The 26,569-nt window shown below is 34.8% G+C and overlaps 1 long non-coding RNA gene across 1 annotated transcript; it reads right to left on the reverse strand.

Moving 5' to 3' along the window:
- Positions 1–3,617: 3,617 nt before the first annotated feature.
- Positions 3,618–24,261, reverse strand: LOC122492389. Its single transcript, XR_006299603.1, has 3 exons — positions 24,050–24,261; positions 19,988–19,992; positions 3,618–3,631 (listed from the first exon to the last, which is right to left on the reverse strand). It is a non-coding gene; the product is annotated as an uncharacterized LOC122492389 (long non-coding RNA).
- Positions 24,262–26,569: the final 2,308 nt, after the last annotated feature.

A 26,569-nucleotide genomic window follows, 5' to 3' on the forward strand; every position in this document is an offset into this window, starting at 1 on the left:
GAAAATTAAAAATAGACCTACCCTATGACCCAGCAATAGCACTGCTAGGAATTTACCCAAGGGATACAGGAGCACTGATGCATAGGGCCACTTGTACCCCAATGTTCATAGCAGCACTCTCAACAATAGCCAAATTATGGAAAGAGCCTAAATGTCCATCAACTGATGAATGGATAAGAAATTGTGGTTTATATACACAATGGAATATTACGTGGCAATGAGAAAAAATGAAATATGGCCTTTTGTAGCAACGTGGATGGAACTGGAGAGTGTGATGCTAAGTGAAATAAGCCATACAGAGAAAGACAGATACCATATGGTTTCACTCTTATGTGGATCCTGAGAAACTTAACAGGAACCCATGGGGGAGGGGAAGGAAAAAAAAAAAAGAGGTTAGAATGGGAGAGAGCCAAAGCATAAGAGACTGTTAAAAACTGAGAACAAACTGAGGGTTGATGGGGGGTGGGAGGGAGGAGAGGGTGGGTGATGGGTATTGAGGAGGGCACCTTTTGGGATGAGCACTGGGTGTTGTATGGAAACCAATTTGTCAATAAATTTCATAAAAAAAATAAATAAAAATAAATAAAAATAAAAAATTAAAAAAAAAAGAATTACCATTTCATTTCTGATATATTAGGGCATAACACTTGATTTTCTGAGAGCAAAACTGAAACACCATTAACACTGATCCAGGCAAGGAAATTAAGGAAAGTTATCCAGGTAGTGCACTAAGCAAACCGTTACGTTAAGAGATCTATTAGAATAGATGCTTCATTGTCTTGGGTATTTAGGGACTTCTTTAAAAATGCTGCTACTATGCAGCATATGCAATGCGGATAATAATTGATACATTCCAATCAGAGAATTCGTTTCAGCAGTTAAAACAATTTACTAGAAACCCAGTAAATTCACAATAATGAAATTCACCAGATATAGATATTTGTATCTATATATCTATATATTTGTCTATCTATCACTTAGTGCATGGATATGTTACTCACAATCGATTATATTGTCTCCAAATTTGATATTTACACAGCTTAAACATCTCCAAATGTTTTCTTTTTCATTTCTGAAGAAAACATCCTACTAGTGTTATTACATTGTTCCCAAGACAACTGAAAAAACAAGCATAATGAAGTGATTCTATTTAAATATCTGCCTAAATTAGAATAGCTCTTGGGAAAACTGAAGATTTTGTCATAAGTGAAAAAAGACCATAAATATTTAGTGAGTCACTAAGAAATTAATTACTAGATACATAACAGTATACATTGTGGTGCTATATGTGTATCATACTAATATGCCTTTACTAGAAAATAACTAGTGGGTTGGGTTTTCAGCAGTTCCCATCTTTTATGTGTAATCACATTCTGGCTTTGCATACTATAGATGATAATAGACTGTACAGCCATAGCTGTGGGGATTTGCAAATGAAGATTGGATTTCTGGAAACAAGGAGTGTTTATAAATTATAGCAGACTCTGATTAACAGTCTAAATCTGCTTTAGATTAGGTAACTTCAGTTGTGATCATTCTTTTGAACAATGACCTAACACAGTAGTGGTGAGAAGTAGGGTAGTAGAGAAAATGTAATAAAACTGAGATGAAAAGACCTGAATCACTGCAGCAGGTTTATGAAAAGGGGATCAAGTATCATCAATAACTGATCAAACTTGGTCTGAAGACATAGTTCATTTGAAAGTCAATTTCTGTGATAAAAAGATTTTTCTGCACAGAGAGTTATAAAGAAAATTAAAAAAAAATAACTTTTGTTTAATTTTATCAACATTTTCAAATAACACACCATTGCATCATCTCCACCATTTCACTGTTTCCACTTTTTCCTGGATGAAATGTGTAATTATTCACTATTAGTTATTTTTGATAGCACAATTATATAAAAAACTCTTGAGAGCTATATTATGCCATTATTACTTACAAAGAAAACATAAACTTAATCTATGTAGGGCACTTTTCATGTTGAGCACTGGGTGTTATATGTAAGTGATGGATCACTAAATTCTGTTCCTGAAAACAATATTATGCTATATGTTAACTAACTAAAATTTAAATAAAAACTTGAAATGTAAAGAAAAAAATATAACCCTTGTGCTTATGCTTTTCAATCCTACCTACACTCATTTTAGTGTTCATAAATCAAATCAGATTAACATATTTTGAATATTTTATTAGGCATAGCACCATCTTTGGCTATTTGGCATTGTGAGGAATAATAAACAATGGTCCTGTCCTCAAGCAGCTTGAAACTGGTTTGGAAAAAAAAAATTAAAATTATGTGGAAATGTAATTCCAACAGAACAAGAATCATATTGCAGTTTAAACAAATATTTTTTTTAATGTTTATTTTGAGAGACAGGGAGAGAGAAAAATCTCAAACAGGCTTCGCACTCAGCCCAGAGCCTGATGTAGGACTCAATCCTGCGAACCTGAGATCATGACCTGAGCCTATATCAAGAGGTGGACATCCAACTGACTGAGCCATCCAAGTGTCCTTAAATAATTATTTTTAAAGATAAATAATAATTGATACAATATACAAACCACAGAAAGGCTCAGAGTGATGTCACCAAGATAGTGTATTAGGAAGTTTCAGTCCTCAACCCCCTACAGAAACACTGATTTGAAAAGTTACCCATAGACAAGAATAACTTTATGGAAGTATAAGAGTCCAGTTGAGAGAGTCAAACACTTCAGTCGAGAAAAACATCCAAGGATAGATGCGGGGAGAAGGAAAAAAAAAGTTTCATTTTATCTGTTACCCCTCCCTGAATGTAGGGCAGCTAAATAGCAAGAGAGACCCTCTTGACCAGTGATTTCTCCCACAGGGGAAGTGAATGTTATGTGAGTACCTGGCTTCCCTGGCCTTGTGGGCCACTGGGCAGAAGGTACAATTATATTAGATAGCATAGTTCCTATAAGTAATAATACTGTATTTAATACTTAAAAGAGGGTAGAAGTTATGTTGCATTCTTATTGCACATGCACACACCAATTCTGTCTTTCCCACCCAGGACACAGAGGGAAACAGAATGCCTCCATTATTTGGGGCAGCATGCAAAAGGGGGAGGAAAGGCAAGAACACTCCCAAACTCATTTTATAAGACCAGCATTATCCTGATACCAAAGCCATTCAAGGGAAAGCAAAGCAAAGCAAAGCAAAGCAAAGCAAAGAAAAACAAAGAAAAGAAAAGGAAAACAAAAGAAAAGGAAAGGAAAACAAAAGAAAAGAGAAAAAGAATATTACAAGCCAGTATTACAGATATATATCTAAAAATCCTCAAAAAACGCTAGCAAATTGAAATCAACAGCACATTAAAAAGATCATAAATCTTGATCAAGTAAGATTTATCCCTAAGAAACAAGGATGGTTCATCATTTCTAAATCAATAAATGTGGTACATTACATTAACAGAATGAAGGATAAAAGTCACACGGTTGTCTCAATAGATGCAGAGCATTTGACAAAATTCAACATTTGTTATTGGTAAAAACTTTCAACAAGTTTGAGATAGAAGGAATATAACTCACATAATAAAGGCCATATATGGCAAGCCCACAGCTAACATCATACTCAACGGGAAAAAGTAGAATGCTTTCTCCCTAAGATCTTGAAAGAGATAAGGATGACCACTCTTGCTGCTCTTATTCAGCATAGTACTCAAAGTTCTAGCCAGAGAAATTAGACAAGAAAAAGAAATCAAAGCCATCTAAATTAGATATTAAGATGCAAAATTATCTGTTTTTGCAGAGGACATGATTTTATATATAGCAAACCCCAAAGACTCCTCTAGAAAACTGTTAGAACTAATAAAAAAGTTCCATAAATTTGCAGGATACAAAATTAACACACAAATGTCAGTCACATTTCCATGCCTTAACAACAGATGTTCAAAAAAGAAATTAAGATAACAACCGCATTTATAATAGTATCAAAAGAATAAAAATATTTAAGAATAAATTTATTTTTTCTTTTGATTCCCTTGCCTTTGGAGATGTGTCAAGTAAGAAATTGCTGTGGCTGAGGTCAGAGAGGTTTTTAACTCTTTCTCCTCTAGGGTTTTGATGGTTTCCTGTCTCACATTCAGGTCCTTCATCCATTTTGAGTTTATTTTTGTGAATGGTGTAAGAAAATGGTCTAGTTTTATTCTTCTGCATGTTGCTGTCCAGTTCTCCCAGCACCATTTGTTAAATAGACTGTTTTTTTCCATTGGATATTCTTTTCTGCTTTGTCAACTGGGTGTTGTATGGAAACCAATTTGACAATAAATTTCATATTTAAAAAAAGAATATATTTAACTGAGGAAGTGAGATACCTGTACATTGAAAACTACGAACTATTAATGAAGGAATTTGAAGAAGACACAAATAATGGAAAGCTATCTCATGTTCATGGATTGAAAAATTAATATTGCTACAATGCCTATACTATCCAAAGTGATCTACAGATTATTCAGTCCCTATCAAAATTCCAAAGACACTTTTCAGAGAAATAGAAAAAAAATCTTAAAATTCGGAACCACAAAGACCCTGAATAGCCAAAGCAATCTTAAGAAAGGACACAGCCAGATACATCACATTTCTTGATTTCAAATTATATTACAAAACTTATGAAGCCAAACAGTATTGCATTGGTATAAAAACAGACATATAGATCTATGGAACAAAATAGAGACCTCAGGAATAAAATGAACATATATAGCTAATTGATCTTTCACAAGGGCTCCATGAATACAAAATGGGAAAGTACTGTCTCTTCAATAAATGGTATTGGGAAAGCTGGACATCTATATGCAAAAGAATGAAAGTGGACCCATATCTTACCATAGACAGAAATCAACTCCAATGGATTAAAGATTTAAATGTAAGAGCTGAAACAGTAGAACCTTGAGAAGAAAACACAGAGAAACAGCTCCTTGACACTGGTCTTGGCAGTATTTTTTTTTTGACATAACACTAAATCACGTCAATATAATAAAAAATAAAGTGGGATTACACCAAACTAAAAAATTTCTTCACAGCAAAGGAAACTACCAACAAAAGAAGAGGCAACCTACAGAATATAGGAAAACATATTTGTAAGCCATATTATCTAATAAGAGGTTACTATAAAAATATATAACAAAATCATACAATTCTGGTGTGGGAATGTAAACTGTTAAATCAATTATAGGAAAATAGTACAGAAGTTTATAAATATAAGTAGTTCATTTTGAAAGTAGAACTATCACATGATCCAACAATTCCACTTCTGAGTATTTATCTAAAAGAATTGAAATCAAAATCTTGAAGAGATCCTTGATCTTCAGGAGAATCTTAAGAGCACTCTTATGTTCACTGCAGCATTTTCACAAGAGCCAAGATATGGAAACAAGTTAAGTGTCTGTCTAGGATGAAGAGATAAAAATGTAATCTTTAATGCATCTTAATATGGATATATATATATATTTTAAGATATATATATTATTTATATATTATATTTATACAGATACATATTTACTTAAGGTATATATTTATATTTACATGGACACAGATTTAAATTTATATTTATATATTTATATGGACATATATTTATATGGAATATTTTTCATCCTTATAAGAGGAAATCTGCCATTTATGACAACATGGATGGACCTGGAGGACATCATGCTAAGTGAAATAAGCCAGACACAAAAAGACAAGTACTGCATGATATCACTTATATGTGAAATCTAAAGTAGTCAAACTCAGAAACTGAGAGTACAATGTGGTTACCAGGGGCCACAGCGGGAGAAAATGAGACGATGATCAAAGGTATCAATGTTTTAGTTATTCAAGATAAATAAATTCTTGGAATCTACTGTATGGCATAGTGCCTAAAACTAACAATATTGTATTTTTTATTGAAAAGAGGGTAGAAGTTAGGTTGTGTTCTTACCACATACATACACATGTATGCACAAATAATAAAAATAATAAAAGTGATGGGAGGAAAATTTGGGAGGCAATGGATATGTCCATGGCCTTGATGGTGGTGATAGTTTCATGGGTGTACATTTATGCCTAAACACATCGAATTATATACATTAGATATGAATATCTTTCTACACATTATACCTTAATAAAATTAAAAAAATGAAAATCTTGACATATTTCACTCAGACAAAAATATTTAAGGAGAAACATGAAAGAATTCTCTGTTCACTTCTAGAGCTGTCAAAAGTCCTAAGACTTTTGTTGTCTGTGTTTCTGGCTTTCTTTCTTTATGAGGCATGATAGTGGAATAGATGGAGAAAAAGGAAATCCTACCCAAGAAAAAGGTTTCAAGTGACAGAAACATCAAATCAATTAAATTCAACACCTATGCATTTTGTGTCCAATATATGCAAGGTACAAAGCTAGGTATTTTTTAAAATAAGGTTCTAAATACATTTTCTTATTTTACTAACTCACAAGGTCAAGCAAATATAGACTGTTGGAACTGTGAAAAATAGTAGTTGGCCAGACTGACTTAATCCAGAAAGGTCATTTTTTTGTTACTCCCTGTGAAAATGTTCAGGCTATTTTGCATACCAAACAGCTCTGAATTGGAAAGACTTATTAATCCATGGAAACAGGGTTAAAATGTGAACATATTACAAATTACAATTGAAGTTCACCATCATTTTCTATGAAGGCATATAGACAGAGCATCTGTCAAATTGAGCACTGATTTGAAGGCTTAAGACTTTTTTATTGAAAGAAAAACAATAAAAGTATGTGAATATTTAAATTTATGTAAAAAGAGCCATAATCTCCCTCTCTTAACTCTTTTTACACTTTCCATACTAAACATAAATGAATGTTTCATCTTAGTAGTAGAAATAATAGTGTATATGCTGTTAACAATATTTCTATGTCTTCAATATCTACCCATAATCTGCTCTGTCCAAAATGGTAGCAACATTCCATATGTGGCTATTGAGTTTGGAAAAGTAGTTAGCCCAAATAGAAATATTTTGTAAATATAAAATTTGCAAAAGATTTCAAAGACTTGGTAGCAAACAAAGAATGGAAGAACTCTCATTGATAAGTCTTTTATATTAATTACAGGTTGAAATAATAATATTCTGGATATTTTAGTTAAATGTATCATTAAGATTAATTTTAATTTCTTTTTTCTTTTATAATGTGGCTACTAGAAAAAATAAAAATACATATGTGGTTCACATATGTAGTGGACTATATTTAAACAGTGCTGGGCTATATAATACCTGTGTTTTACTTTTAATGCACAAAAAATATTCCTACATATTAATGCATGGCAGTATTATGTACTTAATCATTCTAAAATTAAAATTCTGGTGACTTTCATCACGGTTTCCCAATTCTGTATAATGCCAAGACACAGAGCTTGTGTTTGTAAGCTTCTATTTCTATTAAATTATGTAATGAGAATAAAATGGTAGAAATATATCCAGCTAAAGGCCATTAATATAGGTCTTATTACATGCAAGTATACTGAATTTTATGAGAAGGTTATTATATACATTTGTAGTGTTAACAGTAATAAATTAGTACACCAGGTTTACTAAAACCATTCTAGAATTAGCAATTTGCTTAAAAATATTGCTACTTTAATGAATATAAAATACACTCTCAGGTTTAATTTACATTTTTAGTTTTTACAGATGAATATTATACATTTATATTTATTAGTTAATGCCTTTTATTCAAATTGTCTTTCCTATTTTTTGCCTATTTGTTTAAATTTTTATAAGCTTTTTATAAATCTGAAGGAAATGTTTCCATTTAAGTACAAGTAGTGAGTGTATGGATGAGATTTGACAATGACTGAATGCCAACTGTAGTCCTACTACTGTTTAGTAATTTTATATATTTACTTTGCATTTAATCTTCATGCTTATCTTAGACACAGGTATTATTAATTCCATTCAAGCAACTGAAACAAAGAAGTTTCAGGGAGCCTGCGTGGCTCAGTCAGTTAAGCATCCAACTTTGGCTCAGGTCATGATCTCATGGTTCGTGGGTTTGAGCCCCACATCGGGTTCTGTGCTACAGCTCAGAGTCTGGAGCCTGCTTCGGATTCTGTGTCTCCCTCTCTCTTCTCCTGCCCCACTCACACTCTCTCTCTCAAAGATGAAACAGAAAGAAAGAAAGAAAGAAAGAAAGAAAGAAAGAAAGAAAGAAAGAAAGAAAGAAAGAAAGAAAGAAAGAAAGAAAGAAAAAAGAAAGGAAGAAAGAAATTTCATAAATTTACTGAGAGTGACAAATCTGTTACAAGAAAAGCCTAAACAGATCTTCAAAGCCTGTATTCCTTCTACCATATAACTTTATCCCTGTACAGTAAGTAATTGTTTGTGAACATTTGATGTAACTATTTTCTCCTTTTTTTGCTGCTATTTAAATATCCATTTTGTTATTTAAAAATAACATAGGCAAACAAATAAAAACCCTCTCTTGTACTTGTGGCTATAAGTCTAATGTGTTAAAAAGTTTTGGGAAAAATCTTCAAAAAGCAGAAAATAGAGGTAAAAAAGCTAGATTTTGGAAAATTATTTTGAGAGAAAATGAGTTACTATTAAATTTGGACAAAATTCTGTTAGGTGGACATTTTTTGAAAGACTATATTGCATTCCTTCAGCAAATATTTACTGAATATATAAATAAAGTAGGTGCTGGAGAGATGAAGAGAGTGCCTTCTTACCCAGGGACTTAATCAAGTGACAAATAACTATTAGAGCAAAACAAGTGTTGCCTAAATGTCATAGGATTCACACACGTGCACGCACACGTGCGTGCACACACACACACACACACACACACACGACATATAAGCTCTGTATATGAGAAGGAATTTACTTGGAAACAAAGGTAGAAAAGGATATTCCAGGTAGTGGGACTACATGAACAAACAGATAAAGGACTAGACATATTTGCAAAATGCTGAAAATCTCAGTTTTTACTGATGCTTAGATTACTGTGTTGGATGGGAAAGGATGTGTTAGAACAGATTTTAATTACCATTTCTCGAACACCTCCTGTGTTCCCAACACTGTGATTGTGTTTTGCATTTATTTTCTCTAATTCTCACATTTCTTTATGATTCCATTTAAAGATGGAGGTTCTCTGCTTCAAGGAAATAAATAAGTTAACATATAACTAGTTAATGATGCAGGAAGTGATAACCCATGTCTGTCTGCCTATGTAGGGTTCCACTTTTTAAATATCATGACTCTAGGTTTATGAGAGGGACTTTCACATATTGTGATGCATTTTGGGGGCAAATTACATTTAAAATAAGATTAAGGGCACCAGGGTGGCTCAGTCGGTTGAGTGTCCAACTTCAGCTCAGCTCATGATCTCATGGTTCATGAGTTCAAATCCCACGTTGGTCTCACTGCTGTCAGCCGGCCTGCACAGAGCCCACTTCGAATCCTCTGTCCCCCTCTCTATACCCCTCCTCCACTTGTGCTCTCCCAAACATAAATATTTTTTTTAAAAATAAATTAAGAGTAATATTTTAAGAAGACAAACCGAATTAATGATAATGTTTGTGGCCTGAAGACTTGGGTAGTAAAGGGCTATTTAGAAGGCCACTGTGGGAAATGTGACAAGAATCAATGAGGATCACAAACAAGGCAATGAATGTAAGAATGGCAAGCAGGGGAGGTTTCAAATCTACATAGAGTTGTAATAAATAATACTCAGACACTACCTACATTAAGACAATGAAGGAGAGAGAGAAATTAAAAATAACTACTATTTTTCTAGCTTGAAAAATTGGCTGATGACAAGAGAAACAGAAAACAAAAACCAAAGACTAAGTTCAGTTGTCTGATTTTCAGTTTTTGGGTCCTGAAGAATATAAAGCTAGAGACATAGAAAAGTCAGTTGAGGGCACCTGGGCGGCTTAGTCAGTTATGCATCTGTCTTCAGCTCAGGTCACGATCCCGCAGTTTGTGAGTTTGAGACCCACATCAGGCTCTCTGCTGTCAGCGCAGAGCCTGCTTCAGATTCTCTGTCTCCCTCTCTCTCTGCCCCTGGCTCTCTCTCTCTCTCTTAAAAATAAATAAATAAACTAAAAAATTAAAAAAAGAAACGAAAAGTCAGTTGAAAACAGAGGTCTCGTATTTAAAGGAGGTTAAAGTCAAAAGCGCACATCTTAGTCATTGGCCAGAGACTGTCAGAAACATTGAAAGAGGAGACCAAACACACAACCAAATATGACCACAGTGAAGATAGGATAGGAGAGATGACCTGGAAGTCCCAGCCAAAGCTCCTGCTGGCAGGCAAGGGTGTAAGAATGGTGCAGGAGATTGAGAAGGGAAGACAGGGGTCAGGGGTGCTCAGAAGAGGAACAAAGAAAGAAGGACATTAGGAAGTCACTACAAAAGAGTTGAGAAGTAAGTAAATTCCCAGCTATAAGCTAAATAAGGTCTGGGGATCTGATGCACAGCATAGTGGCTGTAATTAATAATACTGTATTATATATTTGAAAGTTTTTAAGAGAGTAGATCTTAAATGTTACCACACTCACACACGCACACACACACACACACACACACACACACACACATACACTCACACACACAATTGTATTTAAAGGGATAGGGATGTTAACTAATCTTACTGTGTAATCATTTTGCAATTATGTGTATCTATTCATCACATGTACACCTTAAACTTACATGTAATGTCAATATTGTCTCAATAAAGCCAAGGAAATTTATTTTAACGAGCAAATAAGCTCAGTTGGTTAAACACCCAACTCTTGGTTATGGTTCAGGTCATGATCTCATGGTTCATGAGTTCAAGCCCCAAGTTGGACTCCATGCTAACAGTGCAGAGCCTTCCTGGGATTCTCTCTCTCCCTCTCTCTCTGTCCCTCCCCCATGCATGCATGCTCTCTTTCTCTCTCTCTCAAAATAAACAAATAACCTTTAAAATAAATAAATAAGTAAATAAAGGTCAAAGGCCACAGAGAAATTAAACATACTGATAATAAAGAAGCTATGGAATTTAATAATTACACAGTAACTTTGATCATCTTAAGTATATTATGTCAAATGTCTTTGTGGAGAAAATTCATATTTATTTCTATTTATATAATAACAATAGAATTAACATTATTGGCACGGTATTTTACAATTTCCAAATATAGCTACTGATATACTCTTGTCTGAAGAACAATCATTCTCTTCATGGGAAAATTTCAGGAGAGTTGGAGGGCACTGAGAGAAAAATCTAAGCTTCAAAGCCAGATCCTCTAACTACAGACTCAACACCCTTTCAGATTCATCATAGAGTGCCTCTTTTATGCAACTGAACCCCAGTTATTTTGGACAGTGAATGAGATGCTGATATTCAGCAGAATAAACTCAGGATTTGACATCTGGGCTTGAATAAATCCTGGACCGGCCACACACAGGCTGTGTGAGCCTCTTTGCCTCATCTGAACCAGAGGATAATAATACCCTTCCCTGAGTGTGGCTGTGAAAATTAAACTTGAACATGTGATAAGGAGCTGTCACTAAATAAATGTTTTCCTCTTTAAGTTCTGTAAAATAAATACTGTATTCATTCTTATTTTAAAGTATGACAAGTTATTAGAAACATTTTAAATTAGTTAAGCAAGTGAAATAAATATTGCTAAAACACTAAGTTTTTTTTTTTAATAATCAAAGGAATGTTCACAATCAGATAAATATCTTCTTATTTAGTCTCTGTAATTGCCTGGAAGGCAATCATGTACAGGATTGGGTATTTCACATTTTTAAATCTCATTTTCAAAATAATTTTAGGTCTGAAATAAGTTGCTGCTGTTGCTAAGTATTCAATAATATTTTTTCAAAAGCTTTCAACATTTTTTCCTATTAGAAGTACATTTTGCAGGAAAACTTGTAAACATTTTCCTATAGATAGAGATGATTATATTTTCCTTTTCAGTATCTTGTATAGAAAAAAATCATTTATGAAGCAATGACTTTATAGAAATATTTAGAACTTTTAGTTATGGTGTTGCCTAGCAGAAATGGAAAGAACTAAGATCAAGAATTATATTCCAGTTTTGCTCCCAAATAGCTATGTGACTTCTGACAAGCTACCAAGTTTTCTTTCAGAGGTTTTCTCAAATGATAATAATAGTTAAGATGTATTCAATATAATGCTCTAAGCATATTAATTTCCACGTATTAAGTCATTTAATCCTCTCATGAGATATGTGAAGCTACATTCTGTGGATGTGAAAACTGAAGTGCACGGAAGATTTGTTTAATTCACAGTGCTAATAAATGCTAGACCAGGATTAAAACCAAGAAATTCTGACATCAGATTTTATGCCTGTGACTGCTGTTGTACTGTCCTGTGGGATAGCTAAAGCCATAGAATTCTAGGCTCTAGAAGAACACCTAGACAACGCATCAGCTACCCTTGTCATTTTATACATGAGGGCAATGAGGCGGGAAGAGGTTACATGATGTGTCAGATTAGATTAGTTAGATCTACACCTATAGCCCAGCTCCCCCAACTTTGTAATGCCTCTTTTACTATATACCACCTTAATCCCTCTCTTCTGAGAATAAAATTACAATTTTACAAAACCAGTTTAATAAGGACTAATCTTATAATTGTAGCTTCTAAGTGACACCGATTATTATTGATAATTATTATGTACTTTGATATACACTATGAAGTATCACTGAATGGGTCTCAGAGATTTTCTGATCCCAAACGGTTGTGGTTATCTTTTTTTTAATATAATTTATTGTCAAGTTGGCTACCATATAGTGCATACAGTGTGCTCTTGGTTTTGGGGGTAGATTCCCATGATTCATCACTTACATACAACACCCAGTGCTAACACTGTTCTACTTATCTTAAGAGTACAGTTTTTATGGTTTCATCACATTTTTAAATTCAATTGGACGTTCAATAAGAAACTGTTCTCATGTGCTCCTCCAGATTTCCAATCACCCCCTGCAATCATGTTGGTCACGTGATTACTGATGTAATACAGACAGAAGAGATATAAAAAATTCACTACTTTAGGGGCGCCTGGGTGGTGCAGTCGGTTAAGCGTCCGACTTCAGCCAGGTCACGATCTCGCGGTCCGTGAGTTCGAGCCCCGCGTCAGGCTCTGGGCTGATAGCTCAGAGCCTGGAGCCCGTTTCCGATTCTGTGCCTCCCTCTCTCTCTGCCCCTCCCCCGTTCATGCTCTGTCTCTCTCTGTCCCAAAAATAAATAAACGTTGAAAAAAAAATTAAAAAAAAAATTCACTACTTTAGCCATATAAAATACCCGATCCAATTTTATGGCCCACTCTTCTGCCAAGGTGGCCTTGGAATCCATGTTCTTCCAACAGCATGGCTAAAACATGTAAACAGCTTAAATCCATGAGTCAATACTTAGAGGGGAGACACCCCGCAGAGAAACCTGGCATGACAGATAATGCCTTAATGAGAATAAACACCCGGGGCGCCAGGGTGGCTCAGTCGGTTTAGGCGTACTTTGGCTCAAGTCATGATCTCACAGTCTGTGGGTTCGGGCCTGCATCAGGCTCTGTGCTGACAGCTCCTAGCCTGGAGGCTGCTTGGGATTCTGTCTCCCTCTCTCTCTGCCCCTCCCTGACTCGTGCTCTGTCTCACCCTGTCTCTCAAAAATAAATAAATGTTAAAAAAAAAAATGTAAGTGTTAAGTCATTGGTATATTGGGTTTTCTTTCATTCTTCAGCACACTCTTACCTATCCTATCCTAAGCAATACATACATTAGTTTCTTAAATGGAATATGACCATAGTGAAAAGCCTACAATTTGTGGTAATTCGTTTAGCAAATGAATGGCAAATAGTTAGGAAAATTACTACCACAGCCTAGAGAGATAGAGGCACATAATTTGCAATAGCAAAACCTTTAATGGTAACTTGAAAATCTGTCCATGTCTTACCAAATTCTCTCTAAGGTCAGACTCCCGAACTCTGACATCTCTATCATTTCCACCACAGGAAGTTATAGTGGAGTTTTCACTTAGACACATAATTAAATTCTGAAAAGGATATATAATCCGTATAAAATGGAGATTACAAAAGTTACTTCTCAAGATTGAGAGGGATAAATGACACAGTTTGAAAGAACTTCATGTCAGTTCATATTTAGATGGTCTTGAGGAACATGAATGAAAGTAGACAGACATGATGAGAAGCAAACTTTAAGATGAAATATATTTTATTCTGGAAAATATAAGATACTTCTAACATATATTCAAGTTTCAATAATATGAAATTGGCTAATGGAAGCAGTTTTTCTAATTATAATTTTAACTGCCATTTCTATAATTAGCATGAAAAAGTAAAGTTTTAAAAACCCATCTCCATTAAAATTTTTTTTTTTTTAAAAAAGGTGGGGGGCGCCTGGGTGACTCAGTCGGTTAAGTGTCCAACTTCGGCTCAAGTCATGATCTCCCGGTTGCTGCGTTCAAGCCCCGTGTCAGGCTCTGTGCTGACAGTTCAGAGCCTAGAGCCTGCTTCAGATTCTGTGTCTGCCTCTCTCTGCTCCTCCCTTGCTCACAGTCTGTCTCTCTCTGTCTCTGTGTCTCTGTCTCTTGAAAATAAATCAACATTAAAAAAATAAATAAATAAATACAAACCTATCTCATGCACTTAATTGTTCATTCATATAATATACACAATAAAGTATATTGTTACTGGCTCAATGCACAGATTTTGGAAAATGAAAGCTGATTTCAAATTAGTTTCCTGCCTAAATTATATTCAGTAATTTAACTTTACTAAGCTTCAATTTCTCATCTAGAAAATGCAGATTAGAAAATCACCTCAATTATTACTTAAATAATTTTTAAAAACATATGTTAACTACTTAGTATATTTTCTGGATCAATAAAAGTGATGAAGTATTGGTAGCTATTGTATTATTGCAGCAAATACTATCATCATCATTACCGTCCTTGTACATGGTCATTATCTTTCACCAAAGATAACAACGCTCAGATATGGACCCTTCCATTAAATTTAAAAGGGAGTTATCAGGAACACGTGTGTTATGGTGAAATATTTCCCTCACAATTATAAAATGACTCCATATTTCAGTGGGATAGTTGGTTTATTTGGAAAGCATTTTCAGGAATTTAAAGGATTTTAAAAGTGCTTTAAGAATGATTTAAAAATCTGGTGTATTGCAAAAAAAAAATCAGTTATGTCATTCTTGTCATTCAATATTAATATGAAGAATAAATAGACTCTTTTTGGAAAAAGATGAATATGAATTTCACAACTAAACAAAATAATATCACCTTTAATGTCCAATGGAATCTCAGCATTAGCCATCAGTCATTACCTGTGTTATTCTGTCTTCTTCAGTTAAAATTTTAGATTTTTAAATATGAAACCTTTGTGATAGTAAGGTTGCAAGTTAGTTCTGTATTTAGTCTTGGCAGATTGTCACGTATTTTTCTGAATGAGCTTTCATTAATTTGAAACATGAGGTTGGTAATCTGTTAGTTTTCTTCACAATGCAGCTGAAAACCCTTTTGGCTCAATTTGTGACACCTATTCACAGGATTTTTCACTTGGAGGCTTCTCAAAATTCTTAACTGGCCTCATTATTTCATTTAAAAGTTTTGTGGGATATTTTTAAAAGCACTCAGAAACCTCATGAATTGTCAGAGGGTAATCTCAGAACACCTGAGCGGTACTAGACAGGAGAGAAAGAATGCTGGGTAGGGAGTACTTTGCAACAAACTGAATAGTGAGCTTAGACAGTTTCTTTTCAACTCAGAAGAATTTCTGAACTACTATGAACATAATAAGCCTCTGCCTCCTGACTTCATGACCTACAGTTTATACTAGATCATACCAAAATTTACAAGGGAATATATCTGTATGCAGGTGTCTGAATAATAATTTTTCCATTTTTTCTCAAAAGTGTGTATATTTATCCATATTTTAAACTGAAAGATAGTTTTAAGGAAAAAGAAAACATTCCCCTATTTTATGCATATGAATGCATAATTAATCAGAGCAAAGGTACATGAGCCACCTTTAAAAAGCAGAAAGGATCTGAGGTCACAAGATCTGATTCTATCTTGACTGAATATGTTAAAATATAGAGAAAGCATGTGGTTTTAAGAAGCAGAATTAGCTAGACATAAAATAAATCTAAAATCATTGAGCGCTTATTACATTCCAGGAAGTATTCTAAATTCTTTAGATTATCTTTCATTTAATTTTCACACAAACTCAATGAAATAAATATGATTGTTACTGTATTAAAACTGAGGCACATAGGAAAAGGAAACTGCCCAAGGCCATGCAATTGGTTAAGTGCTGAAATCAGGTTAGAAAAAGAGTCACAGTGGGAGATTTTTCAGGGCTCATCCTAGCATCCTTCAGAGTAAACAGAGTTCTATGCAATGGACTTGGAGTGTTTCACTCCATAGGCAAATGTATTCCTACTGTGATAACGGTGGATGAGGTTATCCAAGTCTGTTGTCTTTACACATTCTTTTCTTATAGTGTAATTCATTTGTTCAGAACCCATATTTGCCAGGCAATTAATAATTTGGTTTCCCCACCTACAAGGATATAGCTCAATTTGTTGAAATAAGTATTTTTATAGGTTTGATAGTTAAGTTTATCACTATAAATTTATAAAGTGCCATTTTGAATTTATATCCAATTGCTTATAACAAGCATATTTTCACCCAAAAGTAACAGAATACGAGACCAACAGTGGCTACAACATAGGAGTTAATTTTTCTTTCATAACAAGAAAACTGAAGATAGCCAGCTGCTGTTGTTGGTTTCAGGCTTGCAAATGCCAGGACCAGAATCTTGGAGATTAATTTATCCTTCTTATGATCATAAGACAGTAACCTCGACTCAAGGCATCATGTCAGTATTCAAGGCAAGAATTAAGAGGAAGGGTATATGTCCATAGTATTTGGCTATTTTAAAAGGGAAGAGAAAGTTTTCCCAGCAATTCCTTAGCAGACATTGGCCAGAATCTTTAACATGTCTACCCCTACCAGTAAAAAAGATGGGAAAAGTGATGGTTTATATAGGGTATATAGCAGTGAAGAGAAAATAGAAGCAAGTTGGGAAATGGTGTGTTAGCCAAATTGGAATGACATTCATGAAAGATATTTTGCTTCTAGGATTTTTGACACATTTGAGTTCTGAGCCTGCAAGCTGAATAGCCAGACTCCATGGTTGATAGATACACCAAGGTGAAGGAAAGTGCCAGGAAAGACTATTTTCTCCTGGCATTACCTCTACAGTATATTTTCATCCATCATGAAATTTCAAAAATACAAATGAAAATTCAAAGTAACCAACTGGCAACACAATAGAAACATCTGTCTTGTAATAATTATAATGTTCCACCACATTCACTTCTCCATATCCACATATCTATGGTCTCAAAGTTCTCCTAAGAAGAGAACACACCAAAACTCTTGGCAAGTCCAAGACTCATGGGGCACTATGACCAAACAGGATCTTATTTACACAAACACCTGTGAGTCCTGTGTGAAAGATAGTAGAGCCCTATAGTGGATGAAGCACACCACCAAAAATTCAGGAACAAAAATCAATGACTCTTCATTACTGCGGCATAAAAACACTAAGAAATAAACCACTCTTAAGACAGAGATCCCAGATGCATGGTCTGACAATGTTGGTGGATGCCAGGGAGAGAAAAAATGATTCTGAGAGTAGAAGTGGGGAAGCATAGAATCTGTGGTCTTAGTCCCAGTTTCCTAGAAACTAGGGAACTGTGATCAATTTAAAGAACCAATGACATGAAAATTCTGTGAATCAAGACCATTCTATTCCTTTTCATTTTATTTGCAAACTAGGGCTTTCAAGTTGCTGGAAAATAGTAGTTACTTAATAAATGCTTGATATGGGTACAGAAGCGCGTGCACGTGCACACACACACGTACACACACACACACACCAGTGCTCTTAAACTGAAAGTTTAAGGAAGCTCAATCGGGTGGTCTCACAAATCTGAGGATAATTATCTGTCTACAGTCCTGAGATGTGAATGATGTGGTATAGTATTGTCAACAAAAGCAACAGCTAGACTGAGGATAAAGACTTTCAGGCTAGTGGGGGGTTTCAGGATCTGTAGAGGAGAGGGAGAAAAGGGATTTGGAACATAGTGGTTAAGAATATAGGCTTTGGATATAAATATGATTAGTCTTAATCTAGGTTCTTCCAGTACTTTGTGATCTTGGTCAAGCAACCTTGTCATGGATATAGATGTGCTCTGCCCAGGTACACTGCCAAGGAAGGATTTGCTGCCCAGATATTAGAAATAGTGTTGGCAGCAAGTCTTCGGCTGTCAGCACTTAAAGGACTAATTTAGTTGCAGACCCACCTCTCCCAAGGTCATACCCTTCCTGGAGGCTACATGAATGAACTATTGGAGGCAGGGCTATAAACATGGAACCGTTTTAACTTCAGCCCAACCTGGAACAATTCTGACAGGTCCATTTTAGCTCCAGAGCTCCCTGTGGGGTCTGCTGAGACTGTCCAACCTGCATCAAAGCTGAACTTCTTTCTCTGCTTGATTTTCCTTTTTTATTCTCTTCCACAGATGTCAATTTCAGGAACTATTCTTAATAAATATCTTGCACCCGAAGCTTCATCTCAGAATCTGCATCCTGGAAAACTCAACCTGTAATATAACTTGCTCAGGGTTGCTTAGTTACTCTCATTTGAAAAATGAAGATTGGTAACAATAGCAATCTCCTATATGGGGGCCTCATATTTTGCTAACAACTCCATGAAAGAGACCTCCAGGCTAGTTAGGTTTGAGAACATGTGGAAAAATAAATTACAGAAACACAAGTTAGTCTAGTATCACATGAGTAAATTGCTCAACATTTAACTTGACATAGATGACATCTTGATATAATATCAAATGTGTGTGCTTATTTTGCTTTAATAATCTCAAATATTAACATCTCTTTGTGTTTTTCTTAGAATTTATAACCAGGATTTTTTTCAAGATTTTATTACAATGATACAAATTATTACTACATCTTTCTTCCAGAAATACATTTTTTAGGTGAAAAGAGTTTCTTTGTTGCAGTATTTTCCAGTAACTACTTTATTGTAGGACCACCATTTACCTTTTTGAAATTGATACTTCCAATGTTTTCTAAAATTCACTATATAATTAGATTGCAATCCTTTATGAAATTCTTTAATAAGAACACATTCTCCTTTTTAAACATTCTATGAACTAGTTTTAGATGTTTGTAATTTACACAATATTTCTATTTGTTGGAAGCGACGTATAGGTCTTTGAGATCATTTAAAAGGGTGGTACTCCAGATTCTGGGAAGCAAATGACAATTATGATTGTTATTGCAATTCTTTTTATCACATATCACCACAGGCAGTAGACAAATTTAAAAGTAAATTCACCAGTGAGTTAATGTAACTATCATCAAGAATAAAGACTATCTTTAGTGTATTTAAAACCTCATTCCCTGAACTAAGCAGACATATAAAGAAAATGAATGACATTATATCAATAGATTCAGAATATGTGATATAACCTGAAAGATGATATAGTTGAATAAAATGAAAAGGAGACATAGGCTCAACTGAAAAATTATAGTCAGTATAACAGCAAATCTTCAAACAAATATGGGAGCTTATTTATAAAATTCCATGCCAAGCACTTGGGAGAACACAAAGATGAACGTTTGCAATTTAGTATGCAACAAAGAAAAGTGCACAAAAATCAAGAAATAGTAAGTACAAGAAAAAAAGGATATGTTAAGTATAAAACATTAAAAAATGCTAGTGGGCTGGAGTTCCTGGGTGGCTCAGTGGGTTGAGCATCCAACTCTTGATTTCAGCTCAGATCATGATCCCAAGGTCACCGAATCGAGCCCTGCATCTGCTTAAGTATCTCTCTCTCTCTCTCTCTCTCTGCTTCTCCCTTGTGCCCACCCCCCCTCCCTTTCTGAAATAAAGTAAAAAATGCTAGTGGGGATCAAGGGAGGGAAACATCACACGTGTTCGGATGAAGAATTCAGAAGAAAGTGGGAGAAAATACCTTTCATAAATGGCATCTATGACTTGAACATTTTGGATAGGAGGCAGGCAGGTTGGAGAGGACCTATCAAGCAGAGAAACAGCATGGGCAGGTTGCTCATGCTCAGGGTTAGACAAAGGAAATGTCTGAGGAAGGGAAAATGGTAAAATTAAAAGTACAGAGTATATTTAAAGTAGGTGGATATGCATGTAGTAGGGATAATCAGGTGATAAATTATTATTGAATAATGATATACATGCATATAAATGTTTTTTATTTCTAAATTTAAAAATTATCCTTTCTCAATAAATATGTGCAAATTGGCTTGATTGGATACATAGACATACTTAGAACAAGAAAACATGGAATGTAAAATGATTTTTTAAACTCTTCTTCCCAGTGGCTTCCAATATCATTTAGGAGACATATTACTAAAGGGGATGGAGATGGAAAAGGTGAATTCCCAAAATACAAAACACTAACTTCTTCACTTTCACCCTGTTTGTTTCATCTGATTTAAACCTATAATACTCCTTATACATTTGTGTTCTTGCAATTTTGAAAGCTCAGCTTCTTTCTGAGGCCTCACATTCAGGTCAGGTACTTGTGATCCTTTAAGGGATTTTGTAACCTTCCCGACCACCAAACACTGGAATCCCACAGAAATGTGACTCCTATAGCTAAAACAAAATGAACACCTGGATCATTTTTCTCCTTTTTCCATGTTTCCCATCATCTTTTCAATCCCATTTTTCCTATTGCCAATCTATTTTCTACCTAGTAACTTTGTTCCTTAACATCTGATATGTTCTTCAAGCCCCACATCATACTTTCATCAGTAGGAGCATCACACAGCTCTATCTTCAAAACATCACATACATCTACCTCTACACATCCCACTTCTCTTCTTTATCTGACCTTCAAAATCTCAAAGTAGGTGCTTTCTTTCCATTATGATAAACCATTTACTTTTTCTTTCTTTCAGGTTCACTAATTTTTTCTTTTTATTTTCATTGTGAACTCCTCTCACTCAACCCTGTCAATTTATTCAGTTCTTTAATCTCTAATGATAATTGACCAGAACTCATCATAACCTTTGTTTCCACTACTGCACCCATCCCCAGAGTTTATTGCCTTTTCTCTGCTTCCAGGTCATGAATTATTGTTGGTTAAAGATTTAAGTAGATGAAGCCAAATTCCCCCTTAAGAAAAAAGTCATAGCATTCATCTTATACTGGGAGCTCACTATTGCAAAACATTATTTAATTCACAATTTATTTTATTCCCTAGCATACATACTCCCAAGAAAGCAATGCCAAAATATACACACGCCCATATCTTTTTAAATCCCCAATTCGCACATACTTTAATAGCAAATCTCAGCATGAACTTTCACAGATAATATCCTCCCAAACCCAACCAACTACTTTTATCATACTTATCCCTTGTTCTACTATTTGGCCTAAGAAAAAGAGATATCAAAGAAATCTCTTTCCTGACTTTCAATCCCAACATTCATATTTTAAAATGCTTGTCTTACTACACACTTAGGCCCTTCCTTGCCAATGTTTATTCCCCAAAACTGAGGTCTCCCTGAATATTCTACCACAAACCCTATCAAGACAAAAAATGTAATTCATCACCTTGCTCTCCTCTCTTTTCATTTACTTAATATAGTCAACCAGTGTTAATGTTTAGATCATTGTTTCACTTGCCTTCACATCAAAGGTCAAGTTCCTTAAAATCTACTTGCAAGGTATATATATTGTCATCCTGTCCTTCACCTCTTTTCAGTACTGCTACCACCAGCATTAAAAGCGTAGGACTTGTGTGATACCTTGAGTTCATTCTTGAAGAAATGTCTTAAATAGATTCTTCTCTTATTTCTCTTTCATATATTATTTCAAGTTAATCTTTTAAAAACAATGCACTACCACATTGCTTTGTTGACAGCACATCATTTGCCAAATAGTCTCACTAGTCTGACACTTAAAACTCTCCTGAATTGATCAGCTGTATTTTTATAATTTTACACTATTCCTCAAAATGAGCTTTGTACTCCACCCAAACCCAGTTCCTTAATCAGATTCACTGTTGAAATGAAACAAGAAAAAGACAAGAAAAGAAAAATGGGTGGGCAAAATGCAGGTGAGAGGGCTGATGAGATACTTAGCATTTGAAGGCAAAAATAGGAACTTCTTTTCTCCATAAAACTCTTAATTTAGTGCTCTGTGCCAACTACTTTTATTTTATTATAACCTTGTCCTTTTAATCTCAGTTTGGCTTATTTACCCACAAGTATATGAACATGCACTTCAAATCTCAAGTTACTTTTCTCTTGACCAATCAAGTGTGCTTTTAGGTTTTAACTCTTGTAAATCCTACTACAGTGTTTGCTACCACTGACCAACTCTTCATTCTTGAAAAAAGATCTTTTTTGCCTAACTTCATGTTCTTAGAACTCCTTTTATCTGACCAGTCATTAACTTTCTGGCCCTTTACTGTACACTCTCTCCTCACTAACCTCCCAAATGTGGATATTCCCAGAAGCTCAAAGAAAAAGTGATCTTCTTTTTCTATACTTCTCTTGTTGATTTAATCCTCATTAAATGTATCTCCAACATCTTTCAAGATATTGGTATTGAATATATCATCATATTTCTAAATTTCTTACATCTGGAACTTAATTTAAAAGAGCTTTCCATCCTAGCTTTATGGTTTCTATCAATACTACTATTTTTCTTCCTATAGCACCACTTTGGAATACCTATCCTCTAAGGACTCTCCAAACATGGTAGGGTCATAACTAAATTGGAATACGAATTCCATGGAATAGGCACATGATCCCTCTCCAAGGAATGACAAAACAAGTTAATAGGTTACCAAAAACTCTCTTCTCAATCAGAACTGCCGGAAGCAGGGTGGCGGGGGCAGAGTGGTAAAAACACCTTAACGTCAAAAATAGGGAGTCCAATAATTATATTAAATGCAAAAGAAGGAAAAGTTTCCACATAATTTAGTGAAGTCTCCATATTTATTTCAAACATCTTTTAACGTTATAAAACACAATTAACATAAGCCTTCAAACAATAAGAAATACGTCAGTTTATCATTTTTTCTACATGTTGAAGGCTCGTAGTCCTTGTACCCGACTTCCCTGATTTTCACAATGTACAACTTATAATTTGCTTTCAAATCAGTAAGAGCATATAGAAGAATTCAGTGATAGCTTTGTCCACTTTCTGCTTATAATAATTTCTGTGAAATACTTTGGAGATTGTGCTGTTGTACAGAAAAACTGTATTGTGTAAAAATATCTATTTCCAGATTTTGTTACTGACATTCAAAATTCAGCATGAGGGCAGGCAGAGGAGCTATAAATGAAGGAGAATAAGAGAGACCTTGAATTGTTTGAAGAAGACACGAGGCCTACTGGGTGGTATCTGGGTGGGGGAGCGACATTTACATTCAAGGAGAAAGGTAGAGTTTGATTAATACTACAAGATAGTAGAGAGCCTAGATAAGGTATTAATTTAGAAAGAGAGAGACACAACCATATTTAGGAATAAAAGAATAAGAATAAATTACTACTGCTACCAATGGAAGAAACAATTATGGCAGTGAAACTCAAAAGATATGGCATAGAATACATTTTGGAATATATATATGAAGAGATTGTCTTTAGAAAAGAAATGGGACTCAGGATCATAAAGAGAAGTATAAGTTACATTTAGAATCACCTACTTACTTAGGTACAGGACTATTCATTGCAAAAAGATATTTGTCAAAATGAACAGCATAAAAGATTGTGTAACTGAGTTGCATTTCTGGTTCCAATAATATAAATTCTAGGTATTCCAAATACCTAAAAATGTGTGTGTGTGTGTGTGTGTGTGTGTGTATAATTGGCAGTATAAAATTTGCCTCTCCCATTACTTAAACTGTTTAGGGTAGCAAAACCAGAATGAAAAACAAACTGCCAGATCATGTGAGCATTGTGGAACCCAAAGATGAGATCCTTCCCACCACCCCCATCTCAGAACAGAAAGGTGGGAAGCCCGAGCCGCCTGCCATGCCTCAACCAGTATCCACAGCATAATAGGGTCTTCTTGGCAGCTGGATCTGGAGTTTGGATTTTGCTCTCTAAAGATCTCTAATAAAATCTTTGAAAAAGAAAAAAAACTATAAATAACAAATCATAACTACTATTTTATACTTTCTTGTAATTTGATTATGTAAGTATCCATTCAAAAATAGAAGCATAAATAATTTTCTTATCAAGTGAAACGGTGGCATCTTGTCGTTCTTATTCTTGGAAGTGGGTCAGAGCACAATTTCAAAAATGCTGGAATAAATCTCAAATTTTAATATTGGCAATAGATAGAAAATAATATAAAACTTTAAAAATGAGACCTATATTATAATAATAATTAATAATTCAAATTTCAATTATGTTATTTATACTTTGTTTCCATGGTGGCAGACATCTAGTATATGTGTGTGTGTATTATCTTATAATACTATATAATATAAACTATATTATTTTATAAATTATAAATAATACTACTATGTCTATATTTATAAATTGAGTGGCAGTTTTAATAGTAATCATATCAACTAATAGTTCAAATTAAAATTTTTTTTTAATGTATAATTATTTTTGAGTGAGAGAGAGACAGAGAGAGACAGAGTGTGAGCAGGGGAGGGGCACAGAGAAAGGGAGACACAGAATCCTAAGCAGGCTCCAGGCTCTGAGCTGTCAGCACAGAGAGTGATGCGGGGTTCATCTCACCAACTGTGATATCATGACCTGAGCCGAAGTCAGACGCTTACCCGACTGAGTCACCCAGGTACCCCTAAGTAGTTCAATTTTTAATTGAAAATAAATATTGTAAACTTCACTCAAATTAACAAATAAAATTTTTCATTTCTATCTTTTGGTGTCTCTGAGGGTGTATTTTCTAATTCAAATTAAAAAGCACATGGCAAAATGAAATCAACAGGTTGCCTCATTCATTGAACCAATCAAGGAATGGAGTCCTGATCTTATTTCATGAATTAGTGTAAAATATACCAAAGAAAGAAATACGAGACACCCACCCACAATGATCTTTAAAGATGAAACTTTCTCACTAGTTTCTGATCCAAAAAAAACCAAAGGATTTCACAGATTAATCTTCAAAATGAAGTAATGAAGGTGAGGACAAAATGGTGATCATAAGGTTGTCTGGATACTTAATGACCAAGATTCATTCTCTCCCTCTCTCTCTCTCTCTCTCTCTTTCTTATTTAAAGGGCTCCCCAGGGCGCCTGGGTGGCTCAGTTGGTTGGGCGTCTGACTTCAGCTCAGGGGAGCCTGCTTCCCATTCTGTGTCTCCCTCTCTATCTGCCCCTCCCTCATTCATGCTCTGTCTCTCTCTGTCTCAAAAATAAATAAACGTTAAAAAAATTTTTAAAAATAAATAAAGGGCTCCCAGGAATAATGTTCAAAGCAAAACAGCATTCAAGATTTCAGGAGGAACCTGCATTTGTATACCATGAAAGACATCAGCTGTGCAAAAGCTTCTAACCGAAATGCTGCTGATTGGAGTCTCACTGTGGATTTAAAAACAGTCTATCAAGCCTCCCCCCATAGCTCTGGAATCATGAAAATTCTGGTTACCCACTTAGCCTGACTCTGCTGCCAAGGCCATTTCTGACCTTAGCCAGGAAGAATTTAAGATGTTTAGTTCAATCTAATGAAAGTAATTACGACACTATTTTTGCTGCTTGTCATTAATTCCCTCACTAAACAATGACTTATAGAGGAATGACTATGCTGAGAATGCTAGGTACTGCAGATATAGACATGACCAATCCAAGTAGGAGTATAGGATGTGCTGACTTGAGAGGTAAAGGGAGAATTTAATGTAAGGAAGTGGTGTGGAAGATGAGATCCAAAAGATGAGAAAGAATTAACTAGATAGATCTAGGGGGAGAAAGAAGACAGCAGACAAGAAAGAGAGTAAGGAAGAAAGAAAGAAAGAAAGAAAGAAAGAAAGAAAGAAAGAAAGAAAGAAAGAAAGAAAGAAAGAAAGGAAGAAAGAAAAGAAAGAGGAGAGAGAAAGAAAAGAAAGAGGAGAGAGAAAGAAAGAAGGAAAGGAAGGACGGAGGGAGGGAGGAAGGGAGGGGAAGGAATGAAGGAAGAAGAGCACTATATGCTATTAATAGACCTAAGATGAGAAGGAAATAATGCATTCTAGCAATCTGAAGCAGGTGAGTGTAGCTCACTCGTACAGAACAAGGGAAATTGGTATGAAGTAAGAATTTAGAAGAGTAGGCAGGGAGTAGAAAACAAGGGGGCAAATCAGCCCCAGACTTTATCTTTATGGAAATTGGAAATCATGAAGGGATAGAGCATGGTAGAGACATGTATTTGCCAATTTTTTTAAGACAACTCTGGCTGAGATATGAAGATTTAGATTCTATTAGGCAAGACAAAAGAGAAAGAGAAAGAC

The sequence above is a fragment of the Prionailurus bengalensis genome, chromosome C2, assembly GCF_016509475.1.
Source record: "Prionailurus bengalensis isolate Pbe53 chromosome C2, Fcat_Pben_1.1_paternal_pri, whole genome shotgun sequence".
In the NCBI taxonomy this organism is placed as follows: Eukaryota; Metazoa; Chordata; class Mammalia; order Carnivora; family Felidae; genus Prionailurus; species Prionailurus bengalensis.